A 19,265-nucleotide genomic window follows, 5' to 3' on the forward strand; every position below is an offset into this window, starting at 1 on the left:
ATGACCAGCTTGAGACAAACAGTTCTCCCCTCCTTAACCTATTCCATTAGAGACTATAAAGTGTAAACCCATGCCAAAAACAGATCACTGAGAAAGGCAATCAGCCGAAACAGCTGTAGTGATAAGAATTTAAAATAAATTTTGTGGAAGTTTTAGTGTTTTATTGTTACATAAAATGAATTTCCATCAAGTAACGGTCGAATCCATCAATTATATATCAAGAGAATTTTAAGAAGGCTATGGACCCATTGATCTGTTGTAGAAACGAAGGTGTTAATAGTTTTTTATATCTTCGGAACAGTTACAAACCCCAATCTCAGAGGTAATTTTTAACCCCTAGCTGACGCTACTCAACGTCCAAAGTAGTGCTGAAAAAGCTTGTGAAATTACTTTAGACATTAAAAACCAAATCAGCGGTCACGAGTTTTGTGTTAAGTAATAAACATTCAGAATTTTTGAATTTCTTATAAAGATAAATTAAATACTTATAGATCCCCCTCCGGTATTGTTATTATTTTTTTAGAAAATCTTGAATCTGTTTTAATTTTCCTAACGCTTATATTTATCATTGTATGCTGTGATTTTAATCGACGTATAGATTCAAGATACACTAACATCATTAAAAACATATATGAAAATGCCAACATGCATATAAAGCTGGACGAAAGCACAAAAACTAATCCCATAAGACTACAACGGGGAGTAAGACAAGGAGACACCATCTCTCCCAAACTATTTACCCTTGTTCTAGAAGACATTTTTAAGAAACTAGAATGGAACAACAATGGTATCAACGTCGACGGATCATACTTAAACCACTTGAGATTCGCAGATGACATAGTTTTAATAGTCGATAATATCCAGGAACTAAATGATATGTTACAACAACTGAAAGCAGTTTCAAGAGCGGTAGGCTTAAAAATGAACTACAACAAAACAAAAATACTGAGCCGAGACCAGACAAATATAACAATAAAAATCATACCATAGAAAATGTTGAACATTAAGTATATCTAGGTCATGTTATCAAACTGGGAAAACCAAATCAAGATGCTGAAATTAAAAGAAGAACACAATTGGCATGGGGCGCTTTCGACAAACTAGCATATATCTTGAAAAACACCTCCATTCCTGTAAACTTAAAGAAAAAGGTGTATAACACATGCATACTACCAGTTTGTACCTACGGCTTCGAGACAGTAGCCCTTTCTAAAAATCTGCTAAAAAATTAGAAACAACGTAAAGAGCAATGGAACGAATCATGCTTGGAATAACACTGAGAGACAAGATTATAAACACCGAGTAAGACGTAGAACGAAGATTAGGAATATTGTGGAAGAAATTACAAAAATGAAATGGCGCTGGGCAGGTCACGTAGCCCGATATAATGACAAGAAGCATGGGAAGATCTCAAAAAAGATGGGTAGACGGCATAAGAGCAGTGTCAGGCAAACAATGGATCAAATATGAACGACACTTTTTGTTTTTACTTTGTTCAGTGTGTTTAATTATTTGTTTGTTTTTTTTTTAGTTATCCGACCAATTCTACAGAGACTATGTTTGTCGAAGAGAAAAAAAGTATTTATTTATTTATAAAACAATTCTTAGATATGGTTACAGGGATTGTCCAAACACTGTATTTTTGCTCATTTGGGGTATAAATCTACTACTGCTTCAACGAATACTAACCAGCATATCTCAACGTCAAAAAGTTCGTTCGACGTCGTCGCTTACAACAATAAGAATGCAGCACTTCCTTTAGCTTATGGTATTTCTTCAGGTAGAATTCGTGAAATGTTATCGCGATTATAATTGTAAAACGCTGCTTTGTAAACGAGAGAGACGGCGATACGAAAGTATGCATGATATTGTCAGGGCTTTCGTAACAAACGCATAACAATCACCTGTAAGTATGTCGTCAGGCTCGAGAGGTAAAAAATAGTTAGACTCAGCAATGAACCGCAGTCGATTTATGCATTACATAGTTATAGTATTAAAAGTGATGACTTTGTATTAGAATGGTAGTAACACAAACCGAGAATTGAGCTAAAAACTAGGCTATATTACGCTTCCGATTTCTGAATAATTCATTATTACTTTAAAAAGAAAGAAAATCTACAAAATCAAAGAAAGATAATTTTATTCAGAGTTCATCTTCACTTGCTACTTTATTCATTTTGTTTTTTATTCATAAATTTATTTAGTATGTTCTTATATTCTTCATGATTGAATTTAAGATTCAATTTAGCCTGTATTGGAAGTTTTTAAAGTAAATTCATTTTTAAAGATAGTCACTGCTTCACTTCAAACATCACTGGAATGACACGTTCACATTCTGCAAGATTTTCATATGCTAAAAATTTTAAACACCTAAAAAGAGACAACACAGACAAACAAGGCTTAACTTTTAATGACCTTGTTTATGAGTTTTATTATATTTCTGACAAATAGATCCCCTGTTTAGACTATAAAATAACAAAACGTTAACGCACATCATCTCCTCCATTTTTTGGTAATTTTCTCTAGCAGAACTATCAGAAGTAAAATAATAAAAACTTACGGTGAATTGTGGGTTTGTTTAACTATACCCGTATGACTGCAATCCATGAGGATTCATCTAATCAGGAATAACTGCAATAATCTGCATCCCAGGGCTGGTTCTGGATCAAAGTAGAAATCCATGAAAACTGAGTGGTAGCACAACAAGAAAATAAGGAGAGATTTCTCAAAATTAAATCACAAAATCTGCCAAAAATACACTTGTACCGCCAAAGGTGTAATCAAACACCCAACCATCAGCTTGACTCTTAAAATCGACCTGATCCCCCCACGATCTAAAATGCGAATCTGATAGTACTGGGATATTCCCAGCACTACATGACTAGCCAAAGGTTAATCTTCGACTTCATTCCCTGACTGTGTAAATGGGACTATCCGACAATAGCGAAATCAGAGAAAGTCAGTAACTATCTCGTTAGAGGCATCTGGCTGTACAAACAGTTAGAGTATGTTCATTTTTGTGGCGCAATTCTACAAGTGTTAAATAGGTTCTTATGAGAATTACAGACAATACGATTTAAAAAGAATGGCGCGAGTTACACAAGGAATTTGGGGCGGTGTAAATAAACATTTAGAGTATGCCTTCTCGTTCAAAATTGTCAAACGCAAATCACTAAGTGCGGTCTTTTGAAATTTGTAAAACACAATTTAAAACTTCATACAGAGTGAAAAATAAAAATGGTACAAAGTAATGTCAGCTTCAGCAACATCCTCCATGAATTTCTACGAACGAGTCAGAAGTTCTAAAACTAATATTCTTTGACTACAACTCTGCCAAAGAAGCTTGCTCCCTACAACTGACGAGATAGGGCGAAAGGCGAGTTTCCAGCATATATAAAATAACTGACATATCTCGACTAAGAGATGTCAACTACTTACAGAAAACCAAGCAATTTGAAAGCATCCTCCATCTATGACTTACCCAAAACATCAAACTAGAAGCTCTGAGGGATCAAAATCATCATGAACCAGGCAAATCAAGAATAAATAAACTAAAGTAACAAACAAAAAAGAGCTACAAACTATCTAGCGTGTAAAAATGACGAGAATATCAACCATAAAGACCAAATTTTTTTAATAATTAGAAGAGAGTCATAGATTTTCAGCTATAATATCTCAAAATTGTTTTTAACGAGAGTTCTTTGACTTGGCACTGTAGTATTCACATATCAGAATTTTGATGATACAGCTGAAAATCCTCAAGCAGACATTAATAGTGACGAAACTTTGCCGAATATAACAAAAGACAAATTGCAAAGTTTTGCAAAATTATACTGAGTTTGGGAGACGCACTATAAAAAATCTGTACTTATAAAGAAAGAAGAAATATTTTGTTAGAGAAGGAGATTTAAGACAAATTTGCAAACTGAGAAGAAAAGGTTACCCCTGTGTTCTGTGAGCGTCGTTGATGCTTTTACCCCAGACAGGTTGCTGGCCTCACCTGAGAACCCTCTATTCGGAGGACCTTTCCGTATGGTTAAGCCATTCGTCTTGAAGGTTAGGATAGACATTGAGTAGGAGAGGCGAGTGACATGAATGTTATATGAAGAAACACGCATTTACAAAATCAGTGTAACAGTTATTATGACCTACGCCACAGAAATAGGAGGAGAAACACCCACAACTAAACAATTACTAAGAAGGATAGAAATGAAGATCCTAAGATCAATTACTGACAAAACACTCAGGACATAGAGTAGTAGCAGTAATATCAGGACCCTGTGTAACATCCAAGACGTTGTAAAATGGTCTAGTCCGAAAAGGCGCATTGATAGAATGGATGATAATAGACTTGCAAAGATTGCAAAGAAAGGGAAACAGAATACTAGCAGACCACCCGGAAGATCCCCCAAATACTGGTACGAAAGTTGGACATCGGAATCCCAACCTAGGCTACGACTTTGAATAAAAAAGACGTATTAACATAACAAGAAGAAGAGGAGGAGATCATAGATTCATGAAAGAGATTTTGTTAAGAAAACTTTCATAAGATCAATAGGTTACAAATGCTCGTCAGGCGTTAACTAAAGACTTGTCTAGTGGAGTAAAATTTCCAACTGGTAAAGGTAGTCATCACTTATATTGGAGGATGTCAAGGATTTGTTGATCAGGTTTGTTAAAATTTGTTTCAAAGTTTACGAAAGGCTAAGAATACAGAAGAAAATGGAAAGCAAAAATAAACTGAATGGATGAAAATGGAGTAACTAAACAACAACAATTGTATACAATGAAGAAGAACAAGAACAAGGTAGATTGGGCTGTTGCGAATTTATGCGATGTTTCGTGTTTATGTACCATATTTTTTTGGCGGACGAACTTTCGACACCAAATTGTCTTTGTACCTGGGGTAATCGAAGGGTCAAATTTTATTATAGGAAATTTCGACACCGCGGCGTAAAGCAGGTAGGTAGGTAATTAGCGGCGATGGACATTTGCACCCAAGCAGGACAAGCGGGTTTTCCCAATATTTATTGTCACGGCGGGGGGCGTGGCACTTGTGTACTTGTGACTAAATTATTTCAGTAGTAATTTATTTCTTGTTTGACGTTGACTTGTGCACGTATACGGATAAAAAATGAGTTTGATAAAAAGTTCCCGTGGTCGAGATTTATTAGTGGTGGAGCATCATTCGTTCTCGAAACAGAAAGTGTTAAAAAGCGGCGAGATATTTTGGCGCTGCATCCAAAGAAACACTAAGTGTTCCGCAAAAGTGTTTACAATAGGCTGTGAGGACCTCACCATCACAAGAAGTGATTTGGTACATAATCATGAAGCCGATCCAAAAAAGCTTGAAGTAAAGATGGTAACCAATGCATGTAAAAGAAAAGCCCAAGAGGACATATCGGAAAAGCCTGCCAAAATTACAAGAACTGCTGTTGCTGAGTGTGATGCCAATTTGCTGACGGTTCCTGACATAGCTAGCATAAGAAAGAACATTTACAACTGTCGTCGTAAACTGTTACCAGGTCCATTACCAAGAAGCATATCAGAAGTCCATAACGCGGTTAGTAATTATTCTCCTAAAACCTGTCGCAATGAAAGTTTTTTGTTTTTAAATCATCCTGAATTAAATGTAATTGTATTTTCATGCGAGACAAATATTCGTTTGTTGTGTAAATTAAAAACTTTGTATATGGATGGTACATTTTCATACAGTACCAAATATTTTCTACAATTATTTACTATACATGGCTTGGAAAAATGGACATTATGTTCCTTTAGCATACTGTTTGTTAAAGGACAAATTGTCAATGACATACAAAAATTTATTTTCTTTATTAAGGTCTAAGATTTTTGAAACATTTCAATTATCATTAGAGCCAACTGAAATATTTGTGGACTTTGAAAAAGCAATTCACTGTGCTTTATTGTGTATGTGACCCAATGCAAAAATTAGTGGATGCCGTTTTCACTTACACCAAAACTGGTTTAAAAAAATTCAATCTTTGGGTTTGGTACAAGAATATAAGGATACAAATTCAGAAATTGGAAAATGGTTAAGGCATACGTTTGGTTTAACTTATTTAAATCCAGCAGAAGTTGAAGAATGCTTTCTTTATGATTTAATGTCATATAAACCTATAAACGCAACACTTGATATATATGCAGATTATTTACTGGAAAATTACATTTTCGATAGCGCTCTATTTCCACCACACATATCCTTTCACTGTGAATTCTTTCATTCGAGATTTAATTCTTCTTTTTATTCAACACATCCTTCTATTTTTATTTTTATTGAAAAGTTAAAAGAATTTCAAGTAGACACTTATGTCAAAATAAATAGTTTACATATACCAGCAAAAATCAAAGATACTACTGTTAAGGCTAAATTGGCATTTTTGGAGAAAATGATGGATAAACTACGATCCCAACAAATACGTAGGTTAGATTTTATAAAAGCTGTATCTTATCTTTCCTATAATAGCAAATAAATCATTGTATACAATTATATTAACGGTAAAATGTACAAAAATTAGGTACTAGTTGTATTATATTTAGATATTATTACAGTTATAAAGTAATAAAATGCACATTACTTTTATTAAAATAAATAAATTAATTAATTATGGTATTTTATTTATGTCGCAGCTATATTTATTTGGTGTCGAATATACCTGTACGATAAAAACGGGAATTGGGGCTGGTGTCGAAAATTGCCATTAAATTTTAGTCGCTACCTGCTTAGTGTCGAAATTTCCTACGCCCTATTTTTTTACGATAAAAAACAATCTTTTAATATATTGAATTAGAAAAAAGAATTTATTGAACTTAATCATTTACATAAGTTTCAGCTTTTGATATGAAGAAATCGCAGAACTACATTGAAGTGTAAGCAACGCAGTCAGAAGATGACCTTTTAAGGGATAAAATTTTAAAATTCTAAAAACTATAAAAAATACTTTACCTCTGAATCTCTTATTCATTTTTGATTATACCATTCCATTTATTTTCTTACCTGAAACAAAAAGTAGTATTAGAATATGTTAAAAGAAATAACAATTTTACATTAACTATCAATATACGTTACTTAGGACATTATATTTTTTGTTATGCATGTTTATAAGTATTGTTCTGAAGCTATTTTCTTGTGGCATTTTAAATTAATTACTATTTAAATGGGAATAAGCCACAATTAAAGGTTAAAATACGTTTATTGACGTTTCAATTTCCACTTCGGAAATCGTTCTCAAAATACAAACATTAGTAAATTAAACAAATTTTGTTTTTTGTTACTTAGTGAAAAATTCTTCTAATAGTTTAATTTTATCTGACTCATCTATATTGACAATTCAGACATACCTTATACATTTTAAAGTAGACGGCTTTAAAATGATATTGCCAATATAGTTGAGTTGCGTTCCTGGGACGACTTTACTTATAAGATAGTTCATTCGATTACATGAAATCAACTTTAACTTGAGAATATCCGTCAGAAAAGATCATAACATGTAATTCGTCTTTAAAAAGACAAATACATGCCATGATGACAGTAAAATTCTCCTGTTAGTGATTCCATAGTAAATTATGAGGGAAAAACCAGGAAAAAACCTCATAATACTATCCCGACATGGTAAGTATTTGATCGTGCATTTAGTTTACCTTCAATAAACACCAAATTCCGATTTTATTATGTTTGTTATTTAAAAAACATAAATGATGTATTCTCTATATGTTACTGACTTACAATTAGTAAAGGAATTCGCGACACAATTGGTCTCATTTGGCATAATTAGAGCCGCTTCTTTGATTTTTCTCTTTTTACCATCCGTTTCTTTTAGGACTATATTTGAATCATTCCATTGAACCCTATGTTCATTATCCCATGCGTGTTTACAGATTTGAGATCTATCAAATTCTCTATTTTTAATATAGGATTGATGTTCACTTATTCTAACATTTAATGGTCTTGATGTTTCACCTAAATAAAACTGATCGCATTCACAAGGTATTTTATAAATGCAATTCTTTGTCCTTTCTTGTTCATTGTTAGGTTTGGTTTTGGACAAAATAGATCTCAACGTGTTTGTTGTTTTGAATGTTGTTGAAATGTTGAATTTATTTCCTATCCTTTTAAGCTTTTCCGATAATCCTTTTATGTATGGTATTGTTATTTTCCTCGTATTATTCCTTGCATATGCTGTAGGATCTCGTTCTAAGTTGTTTTGTTCTATTCGATCGATTGTTGAAAATTCCTTATTTACTTACCATGTCGGGATAGTATTATGAGGTTTTTTCCTGGTTTTTCCCTCATAATTTACTATGGAATCACTAACAGGAGAATTTTACTGTCATCATGGCATGTATTTGTCTTTTTAAAGACGAATTACGTTATGATCTTTTCTGACGGATATTCTCAAGTTAAAGTTGTTGATTTCATGTAATCGAATGAACTATCTTATAAGTAAAGTCGTCCCAGGAACGCAACTCAACAATATTGGCAATATCATTTTAAAGTCGTCTACTTTAAAATGTATAAGGTATGTCTGAATTGTCAATATAGATGAGTCAGATAAAATTAAATTAATAGAAGAATTTTTCACTAAGTAACAAAAACAAAATTTGTTTAATTTACTAATGTTTGTATTTTGAGAACGATTTCCGAAGTGGAAATTGAAACGTCAATAAATGTATTTTAACCTTTAATTGTGGCTTATTCCCATTTAAATAATAATTGTTTATAAGTATATGATATAAAAAAATGACTGTAATATAAAAGTTGAATTTCATTTTTGTTTTGAATTCTTCGAAACTGTCCACTTCTTTTTTTCTCGAAACGACATTAAAAACATTCCTCCACTTGTCACAAACCCCATTAGCATTACATAACAAGCCAATCTAAAAATACGACACCAGACATGCCCCAATAGCTATAAACCTTATGTTCCTTTTCTATTTTTTCGTTGTTGGCACACCACCAACGTTTTTTTCACCTTACAACGCCGCGGAATTTCTTCTTTTTTATTTATTTGTTTGTTCTGTAGCCGTAACAAATCGCGAGTGAGTTATTTTATTTGACATAACTATAATTGTACAGTTAAGTAATGATTGGCATGTCAAAAGATTGGTGTGGGGCGAAAATAAAGAGGCGTGTGTGATATTAGATTGGGTGTATTTAGTGTTGAGAACGTTAATTGATCGTTTATTGCTAATAAAAAAAAACTGTTTTACTGGCAAAACAGCTTGTAGGGGGACGAAACAAATCTTATAACAAAAAGATGGAACAATAGGTCTACAGGTAAAAATGGAACAACAATTTGAGATTCTGTAATATTCAATATGACATGCTTGAAAGAACAAATACTGAACTTTATTTCGAAATTATATTGCAGAGGTGTGATTTATCCTTTTTTTTTATTATTTTTTAGATTATAAACATATGCAGTGAAGTTATTGGAATAATTAATCCAAAGCGTAAGGGTCACAGCGGAAGACACCGTGTGATTACTCCTAGGACTGATCGCAAAATAAGAGATATTTGCTTATGTTTGAGAAAGTATGTACTATTTCTTTCTTATTTTTACATTTAATATTTTTGTGTTACGGTACTGTAATGTGATCGAATTCAATGCTGTATTCTAACGACTTTGGTAAAATATATTGCTTCCTGTTATTTCGTAAAATTGCTAAACTGGCTATCTCATTTATTATGTTTTAAGTACGGAGAATTTGACTTCCTTTGTTATTTTTGTGTCGCCAATACACACAAGTGTAAGGTTTTGTATTACGGTCACAATTAGCTTAAATTATCGCATTCAAAATCACAAAACAATAGGGTGATTTATTGATGTACCCTCTTCCACCCAACGGCCAGAAGGTTCTTTTCTGACCTGCAATCTCAAGACACACTTCATCCCAAGACAGCGAACGAAACACACCAAGTTTTTTGGCTCTATCAGCCTCGGCCGGCGTCCCGGGCGTCGTGATGCAGCTACCAAATCTTCAGCCTGTTACGAATACATCAATATTTCAAAGGGTAAGTCTATATTCTTTGTACAAACAACAATAATGAGTATGGCTAGTTAATTTCGTAATTTACTGACAGTTATATTTGCTATTTTTCGCTAATTGATTTACAAACAAAATATTACATTTTTACTTTATAATTATTTATCTAATATCATTTAACCAGCGACCTCTTAAGTTTTATACAAAACAGCTTAGTAAACAGAAAGAAACCACTGCGAATGCTTACCCAGGAGATAAGAGATGAGAGAATTTGTGTTTCAGAAAGAACAGTTCGTCGGAGACTTATCGAAAACAAACTGGTAGCTAGCTCGAAAGCCAAGGCTTACTCCGGCTATGATAAAGAAACGTATCGAATGGGCACAAAATACAAAAACTGGACAGTGGAAGACTGGAAAAAGGTATATTTGTGTTGTTTTGCTTGAATATCAATATTAAAAACTAAAAAAACATGAGAATTTCTAAAAATTTTGTTGATTTCAGGTCTGCTTCTCGGACGAATCCGTTTTTCAAGTTTTGACAGAAAAAACGAAGTTTGTTCGGAGGCGCCCCAATGAGAAATACAAGCCCGACTGCATTGTACTCACCATCAAACACCCACCGTCACTAATGGTCTGGTCTATCCGGCAAAGATACAGGCCAGGCCGGAAAATACGATGAGACAAGACCAGTACCGGAAATTACTCGAGACGACACTTTTGCCACAGCTGCAGGAATGGTTTCTTGGAGAAGAGGAACCCATATTTATGCACGATGGTGCTCCTCGCCACAAGGCTAAGAGTATTTCAACTTATTTAAAACAAATAAAACAAGTTCTTGACTACTATTTGCTTCTTCTTCTTCTTCAAATGCCATCTCCGCGGCGGAGGTCGGCAATCATCATAGCTATTCGGACTTTTGAGACGGCTGCTCTGAAAAGTTCATTTTTTGATGTACATCCGTACCACTCTCTCAGGTTGCGCAGCCATGACATTCTACGCCTCCCTATGCTTCTCTTTCCTTGGATCTTTCCCTGCATAATCAGTTGGAGCAAGGTGTATTTCTCTCCACGTGTAATATGTCCGAGATATTCTTTTCTTGTTTTTATTGTACTTAAAATTTCCATTTCTTTGTTCATCCTTCCCAGAACCTCTTTGTTTGTGACGTGTTCTGTCCATGATATTTTCAGAATTCTAATGTACACCCACAGCTCGAATGATTCCAGTTTTTTCATTGATGTCGCATTCAAGGTCCAAGATTCCATTCCATAAAATAAAGTCGAAGAAACATAGCACCTCGCCAACCTAACTCTTAGTTCCAGTTTTAAATCCCTGTTACATAGCATTCTTCTCATTTTGTTGAAATTTGCTCTAGCCTTTTCTATTCTTATTTTGATCTCCTGATTGTAATCATTTGTGGAGTTAATCATTGTTCCCAGGTATGCATATTTGTCCACTTGTTCGACGTTGGTTCCGTTTATTAGAAGATTCTCGTTATTTCTTTGAGTTTTCGGTATTCTCATAAATTTCGTCTTCTTGACATCCATTGTTAGAACATACTCTTTTCCATACTCTGCTATTCTGTTAAGATCACAGTGTCGTCCGCATATCTAATGTTGTTAATGGGAACTCCATTTACCTTTGTTCCAGCTGATTGACCCTCAAGAGATTTTTTCAGGACCTCTTCGGAGTAGACATTAAAAAGAATTGGCGACAATACGCATCCCTGTCTCACTCCACATCTAATTTCAATTTCTTCTGACAGCTGTTCGTTAACACGTACTTTTGCTCGCTGTTTATAGTATAAATTTGATATGATCCTGAGGTCGTTGTAGTCAATCTTCTTTGATTTCAGGACATTCATTAATTGTTTATGTCGTACTTTATCGAATGCTTTATTATAGTCAATAAAACATGCGTATATATCTTGATTGACGTCCAGGCATCTTTGTATCAGTATATTAAGTGAAAAAAGAGCTTCACGCGTTCCAAGGCCTTTGCGAAAACAAAATTGTGTATCATTAACGTCCAGTTTGTGATATATTCGGTTATGGATGAGTTTAAGTAGTAATTTTAGCATATGAGACATTAAGCTAATGGTGCGGTAATCGCTGCATTCTCTTGCGTTTTTCTTTTTAGGGAGACAAATAAAAATAGATGTTAACCACTCTTTGGGTAATACGCCTGAACTATAAATTTGGTTTAAGAGTGTCGCTAAAACATCAATGTGCTATTTGCTTAATGCTATTCAATTCTATCACGAAGTGATGTTTTGTCATGGAAATTTCTATTAATCTATGTAACATGCTATGGTATGCAGCTAATTTATGTTGTGTAGGATGGGATGATGAATTGTGTATAGTCGTGTCAGTATGGGTAGGTTTATGAAATACGGAGAACCCATGTTTGTTTTTAAGTCTGATAATTTTTGAATCTAAAAAATTTATGGATTGATTTTGTTCTGTTTCTATGGTAAAATTTATTTCTATTGTGTAAAAAAATTTTTCGGTGTTTTCTTCTTCTTCTTTAAGTGCCATCTCCGCGACGAAGGTTGGCGATCATCATGGCTATTCTGATCTTCGAGGCAGCTGCTATGAACAATTGCCTTGAGCTGCAACCAAACCACTCTCTCAGGTTCTTCAACCAGGAAACGCGTCTTCTTCCTACGTTTCTCCTACCTTCTACTTTTCCTTGAATTATGAGTCTCAAGATGTTGTATCTTTCGCCTCTCATCACATGATAGATAGATAGACAGAACGTTTATTGACCACTTTACATAAAGTTTGAAGTCCGTATAAAAAATACAATAAAAGATATAATAATGTAAACTTAAAATTAAAAGATATAATAATGTAAACTTAAAATTAACTTAACCATATTGGCTAAAGTAATATACATATGTAAGTATTAGCAGAAGAATTAAAATTAAAAATTTAAGATAAAAAAATCTCTAACCAAAAAAAAAAACAAACCTAAACTGTCACATAAAAAATCTTTGAAATATGGAAATAACAAAAATGTGCAAATAATTAAGAATATTCCCGAATCGATGACTAAATAAACTAATACATAAAACTTAGTACATTTTAATAGCAATAATACAATGTGATATGTAGATAGTAAATCGACAGTATTCTGACCAAACTGGGTACACGTTATAAAGGTGTATTGAGGTATTCTGTCTTTGAGTAAAAAGACCGAGATATTGCAATTGTCTGCAATTGTTTGCACCATGTCCGAGATATTGCAATTTCCTTTCTTTTATTGTATTTTCCATTTCCCTCTCTCTGCCTATTCTCCTTAACACTTCTGTTTTCGTGACTCTATCTACCCATGGAATCCTTAACAATCTTCTAAATGTCCACATTTCAAACGCGTTAAGTCCATTTATTGTATTCCGGTTTAATGTGCATGATTCAGCTCTATAGTAGAGTACACTGTGTACATAACATTTAATTAGCCTTATTCAAAGGGCCAATGTCAGATCTTTGCTGCATAAAATCTTTTTCATTTTCACGAAGTTGGCACGTGCTTCAGTGTTTTACTATTAATAAATTAGCCATAAACAAACCATCCGGGGCAGATAATCTCCCAGAGGAATTAAATAAAAGAATGCAGCTACGACTTAAGAAATATGTAGAAAGAAATCGCTGCCTACTGATCTTATTGTATAATGCAGAGGGGAGTACTCACTAAACAAAAAATGCTTTGAGTCAATATTATAATATGTAAATGTACTTAAATAGTTTTATGTATTTTCAGACGTCGCATCAAAACTGTGATGTATCACAAATAAAAGTTTATGAATAATCAATCGTTGGATGTCATGGATAGATTTTAGAGCGCGGCATTGAAGGGATCGTACGAGTTTTCCGTTAACACGTTAATAAGAATTGAAATAACAAACATTTTTCTATTTATACATCGTTTTATCTTCGCTGGCATCATGCATAACCTAGTTTATTTAATAGCTTGCAATATTTGTTTTGAATATCATCGACAATGGAACGGGCGTTTGTATTGGTAATAATAGTGATATCGCATGATGGCGTGACGAAGAATCTTCCTGCCCAGTTCATATAGAAACTGTTATGAAAGAATATTTTACACTGTAATCGCTATGTATCGAAGACATTTTAATAGTTGTTATATTCAGATATGTACAAAATTGAAGAAATGTGGGTAAATTGTCTTAAGAATCTTAGAGATTTTGAATGGATAGCGGTCCTTGAGTCTCTGAAGAAATAAAATTGAAATGCCAAGAAAAAAGGTAGAGATAATGGATTTTCACAAGAGCTATGAGTCATGCCGATGTAGTACACAAGTTTACCTGTTATTTACAAGGTCATAGCTCTCGTCAAAATCGATTACCTATACTCAATATAAATGGATCATGAGTTTTGCAGATTGCAGAAAGACAGTTGGCGATTCACAAGAGGGCAAAGAACAGAAACGAAAGATCTGATAAAATGTGAACCATATTACCAAAAATGAGTGGATATACCTCAAAACCTAAAGCAAATATTCGTTATAAGATGTCTTTCAATTTAATATTCTATCTTCTTCTTAGAGTGCCATATCCCTACGGAACGTCGGCGACTACCATGCTTATAATATTGTTATACTGATCTCGGTCTTGCGCTACGTGTAGCAATTGGTCCGCTGTCAAACCTGTCCACTGCCGCAAATTCCTCAACCAAGAGAGTTTCTTCCGTCCTATCCATTTCTTTCCTTCGATTTTACCGTTGAGAATTAGCCGAAGGAACTCATATCTTGGTCCTCTGATTATATGTCCAAGATATTCTAGTTTACGCCTCTTAATAATATTTAATAGAGTTCGTTGATGTAGAAAAAGAAGCAATGCTTTACTGCAAAAATGTAAAATAATGTGCATTCTTCTTTTTTTATATACAACATATTGTACCAATTTCATTCATGATCCAGTAAAAAACACCCGTCGGTTTCGATTACAAGCCGAATAATTTGTATAGAAAGTATCGAGCTATTACAATAATAAACTGAAGTGAGCAAAAATTCTCTGCCATCGAGACCAGTGCCAACTTTTATCTATTCTAAGTCCTGCGAGCGGTTGATACTGAATTTTATTTCAGTTTCTCCTATCGCACCACTAAAATAGACCGGCAGAACTGAATAGTCGAACCTTGCATTTCATTCACCTTGTATTTGTGTCTACAGTGGCGCCGAAATAAAAGATTTAATACATTTTTATAAGAACTGATAAAATACAAGAGGATGGATGATTTATAAACAAAGTTTTCTAGTTTAAATATATCTTCTTCTTCTTGAAGTGCCTATCCGTTACGAATGTTGGCGACCATCATGTCAACCTGTATTTTGCAAACTGCGGCTCTGAAAAGATTTGTGGTGTTTGAGATTTTGTTTTCTTTGGTAGAGCAATAAACGTTCACTTCAGCCATTATCTTGGTATTACTTCGTGTAAATATGTCATTGAATATTTTTGTTAGATGTTGAATACCTTCGGTGTTAAATATCTTTTATGAGTTCAGCAAATGCATTGTCAGGTCCAGGAGTTGTGCCCTCTTAGTTTTGATAATGCTTTTTCCACTTCATCTGATCATATGTTTGCTCCATGTTAATTAGCTTTTCTGAAAGAATCCGTGCGACTGTCTGCTTTGTTTCCTTATCTTTTAGTCTTCTTATATCACATTTTTGTTACTATTCTTTTTTTATTTTAAACCCTGATTAAATATAAAGGCTCTAATATTAATAACAAATGGAACAATGACAAATTTGAAACGGTAAGTATGGCTAAAAGAATTTTTGGCCAAATAGAAGAAAGCCAGCTAAAAGAAATAATAATAAAATTTTTGTGACTAAAAAAAGTCGAAAAAATGTCGATTTTTTCAAATATCCTCCATTTTGTTTTTTTTTTAAGAATAATCAATTTTTTGGGTAAAATATCACGCAAGGGCACTTCTTTTTTAAAACCCTTCCCGAAGTTTATATTTCAGATTTGCCGTTCTAGGGATTAAAGTTCTCGTTATCTTTTAAAATACAATGAAAAACAATGAATTTTGTAATCTTCAAAAATTGTATAATATAAAAAAAAGTTTGATTGCCATATAATACATATGATACAAAAAAAATTGTTGAAAATGTGTCTAATTTTTAGCATTCTAGACGGTAATAGTACCTAAAGACAAAAATGCTGGTGATGGGTTTACCTATCTGAGGTGATCAGTTTACAGGTCATCAAAGGATACAAGTGACGAGTTTGTTGCATCTCAGAGGGTCTAATAATTTTATGGAGAGCTATAAAGTGATGAATTCATACACATCTTGTAGCATGTTACCAACTAATGAGTTATTGAAGCAGGTACAAACAAATTTTAAATGCTGTAATGTAGAGCAAAGATCAACAACAGACCAAATAAACATAGAAATTTTAAGATATGGAGGTGCCTAATACATAAGAGTGCTTCATCTAATAATTAATCAATGTTGGTTGATAATAAATATTACAGATGAAGCAATTATGTATAAAAAATAACACAATATGCAGAAATGATTCCTAGGCCAACCGAATTTCCAGAAAATATATTGGAAATAAATAATGCTATGTACCTATTTCCAACAACTGAAAATGAGGTTAAAGAAATAATAATAAAATCTTTAAAAAATAAAAACTCACCAGGATATGATAATATTGGATCCTAAACATTAAAAGAAATAACAAAACAGATTTCAAAACCCTGAACATACATATAAATATATGTCCTAATTTAGGCATTTTTCCAGATATTTTAATAACTGGAACTAGCTGATTTAGAGCATGTGCTAAGATGATTTCATTCAGAAAAGCATAATCGTCTTGGGAGGGTACCTACACATTTATTTTGAAAATCTTATTGCTACTTATTTAGAATATACTTCAAAATAGCAAAATCCTAGAGATACAGCAGAATAAGAGAATTTCCTATTAGATATAATAGAATTAAAAAACACCTTACAGCAGTAGTTACTTTCAAATGATCCCAGAAGACATATCTACTGCAGGGATGTGCCCTGCCGAAGTAAACTAAGGCTATTTCCCAACTGTCTAAGGAAAAGAAATCATGTCCTAACCCAAGCTTCCTACCAAGTATTTATAAATTCTTTCAAATATCCAATATCCAGGAGTAAACACAATGGGAAACCACCCCAATTAAGCTACCCGAGAAAAATTAACAAGGAGCAAGGCAATGGAGAAAGTATTATTGTGAAATTAAAAATTTTCAAATCTAGAAAAATAGAATATCTTAGTCACATACAATGGGGAAGTCACTATAATATTCTTCAACTAATTATAACAGGAAAAATCAAAGGATTAGGGAATTCATAAAAAGCAAAAGACTTGGTTAAAAAATATCAGAGAATGGACTGAGATAAGGAGAGCTGAACAACTATTTAAAATAGACATACAAAAGACATCAAGTGTTTTACCATGTTAAACGCCAATTTCAAGAAAACTTGATAACTCATACAAAGAAGAAAGAACAAACCTAATAAATTCAATAACTAAATAAAATGACAAATCTTAACAAGTAATCTTATTACTGAGACTATTTAGAAATGAAACTAAAAGTCAAAACAAAGAATTAATAGAAAATAATACTATGTTGATTCCGTACATCTACTGATATGGATATTTATCAGTGTTTTGAAATTGATTCTATGTTGATATCTAATTCCCTCATTTTTTTTTTGACTTGTTAACTGCACTTTTTTGTGGTAATGTTTTCTGTTGCTTGACTAAAATAATCTTTGCATCTGTAAACCTTAAAGTGATATTTTTGAGTCTAGTTTTTTATCTATTCCACAATGATATGGAAGTTTCAAAATTTACTTTGACTGATAATTTTATTGATATTGTATTTGTTATAATTATAATCGTGTTTAAATGTTAACTAAAAGTTGTACTTTTAATACAGAACCCTCAAGATTTATATTTTTTACTACAATCAGTTTTAAACATTAAATTTTTTAAATATGGCTATGTGTAATATTTTAGTTTATCTTAATCAGTTTCAATATCTAGGGTGGACTATGGTTATGATAAAATGGTGAACAAATTCATTACATACTGAAAATAAAAACGGAAATTAGAGTAAAATATAATAAATTAAATTACTCTAAGTAAGTGAATGGCAACTAGGGAAATGAAAGAATATTAATGTTTATCAAGAAAAGAAATAGCAAAGACCCAACTAAGGATAGGGGAATAAATTCATTACACACTGCTATGACACTACAAACAAAAATAATAACAAATTAAAAGAAAAACATGGACTCAGAACAGGATGGAAGCTGCAATCCTTGAAATATAACAGAACATTAACTAGTATACATGATAAAAATGGTAGAAAGCAAATAAGTATATGAGCAACAAATTTGTTATTAGGAAAAGGGTAAATTTATTTCCAATTTTTAATGCATTACAATACAATAAATAAAATGGTTATTATAGTCTAATCATGCCCATTCTCTATCATTTTTCATGTTTTTCATAGTGACTTCCTTGTGCAGTTTCCAGTATTATTGATATATTTTGAATATAAAACTTTTAATATATGGTTTTGTGTTTCTTATAAGTTTCTTCTTATAGTTTATTTCTTCTTAAGATATTTCAGAAAAATTGCATAGGTACTTTATAAATTCTTCTAAATGTTCAAAACTTTATCTCTTTGATAATATTAAGTCTTGCATTTATCGCTGAATATAAAAAAGTAACCAAAAAATGGCAATATTTATTACATTTTATTGATAGCATTATTAGTTTATTGAAAGGAGGCCTCTGGTACATGAATTTTAGGTTAAACCCATAAGAAATTATAATTGAAGAAGTATAATTATTTAACTATATCATTTACACATGATTGAATACAAATTCAAATGATAAATATGGTAAAATACTGATTTTTTACAGTACCAATATTCTGATTTCACTAATCAGAAACTTCACTGACTGGTCTTTGTAACAAGTCTGACACACATTTTGAGAAAGTAGGATGTGTATGTATGTAGGTATAGATAAAAAAAGATTGCCTGAAGGTATCCACTTAGCTAGAGAGGTATTTAGCATTTTATTGAAACTCCCATCAACAATGGAATGTTTTATCTAATTTTTGGTAACACCTTAATCTGTTTAAATCACTTTTCTTTAATTAAACACAAATAATAAGTAAAATTAGTAACAAGTGAACAAAAAAATAGACTAAGTAAAAAGAAATTCGAAATTTG

General features: G+C 32.6%; 1 protein-coding gene across 3 annotated transcripts in view; it reads right to left on the bottom strand.

Moving 5' to 3' along the window:
* The window catches only part of Amph (amphiphysin), a 172,521-nt gene that overhangs the window by 151,970 nt on the left and 1,286 nt on the right, over positions 1–19,265 (bottom strand). The window lies entirely within an intron of this gene.

Source organism: Diabrotica undecimpunctata, chromosome 2, assembly GCF_040954645.1.
Source record: "Diabrotica undecimpunctata isolate CICGRU chromosome 2, icDiaUnde3, whole genome shotgun sequence".
NCBI lineage: Eukaryota > Metazoa > Arthropoda > Insecta > Coleoptera > Chrysomelidae > Diabrotica > Diabrotica undecimpunctata.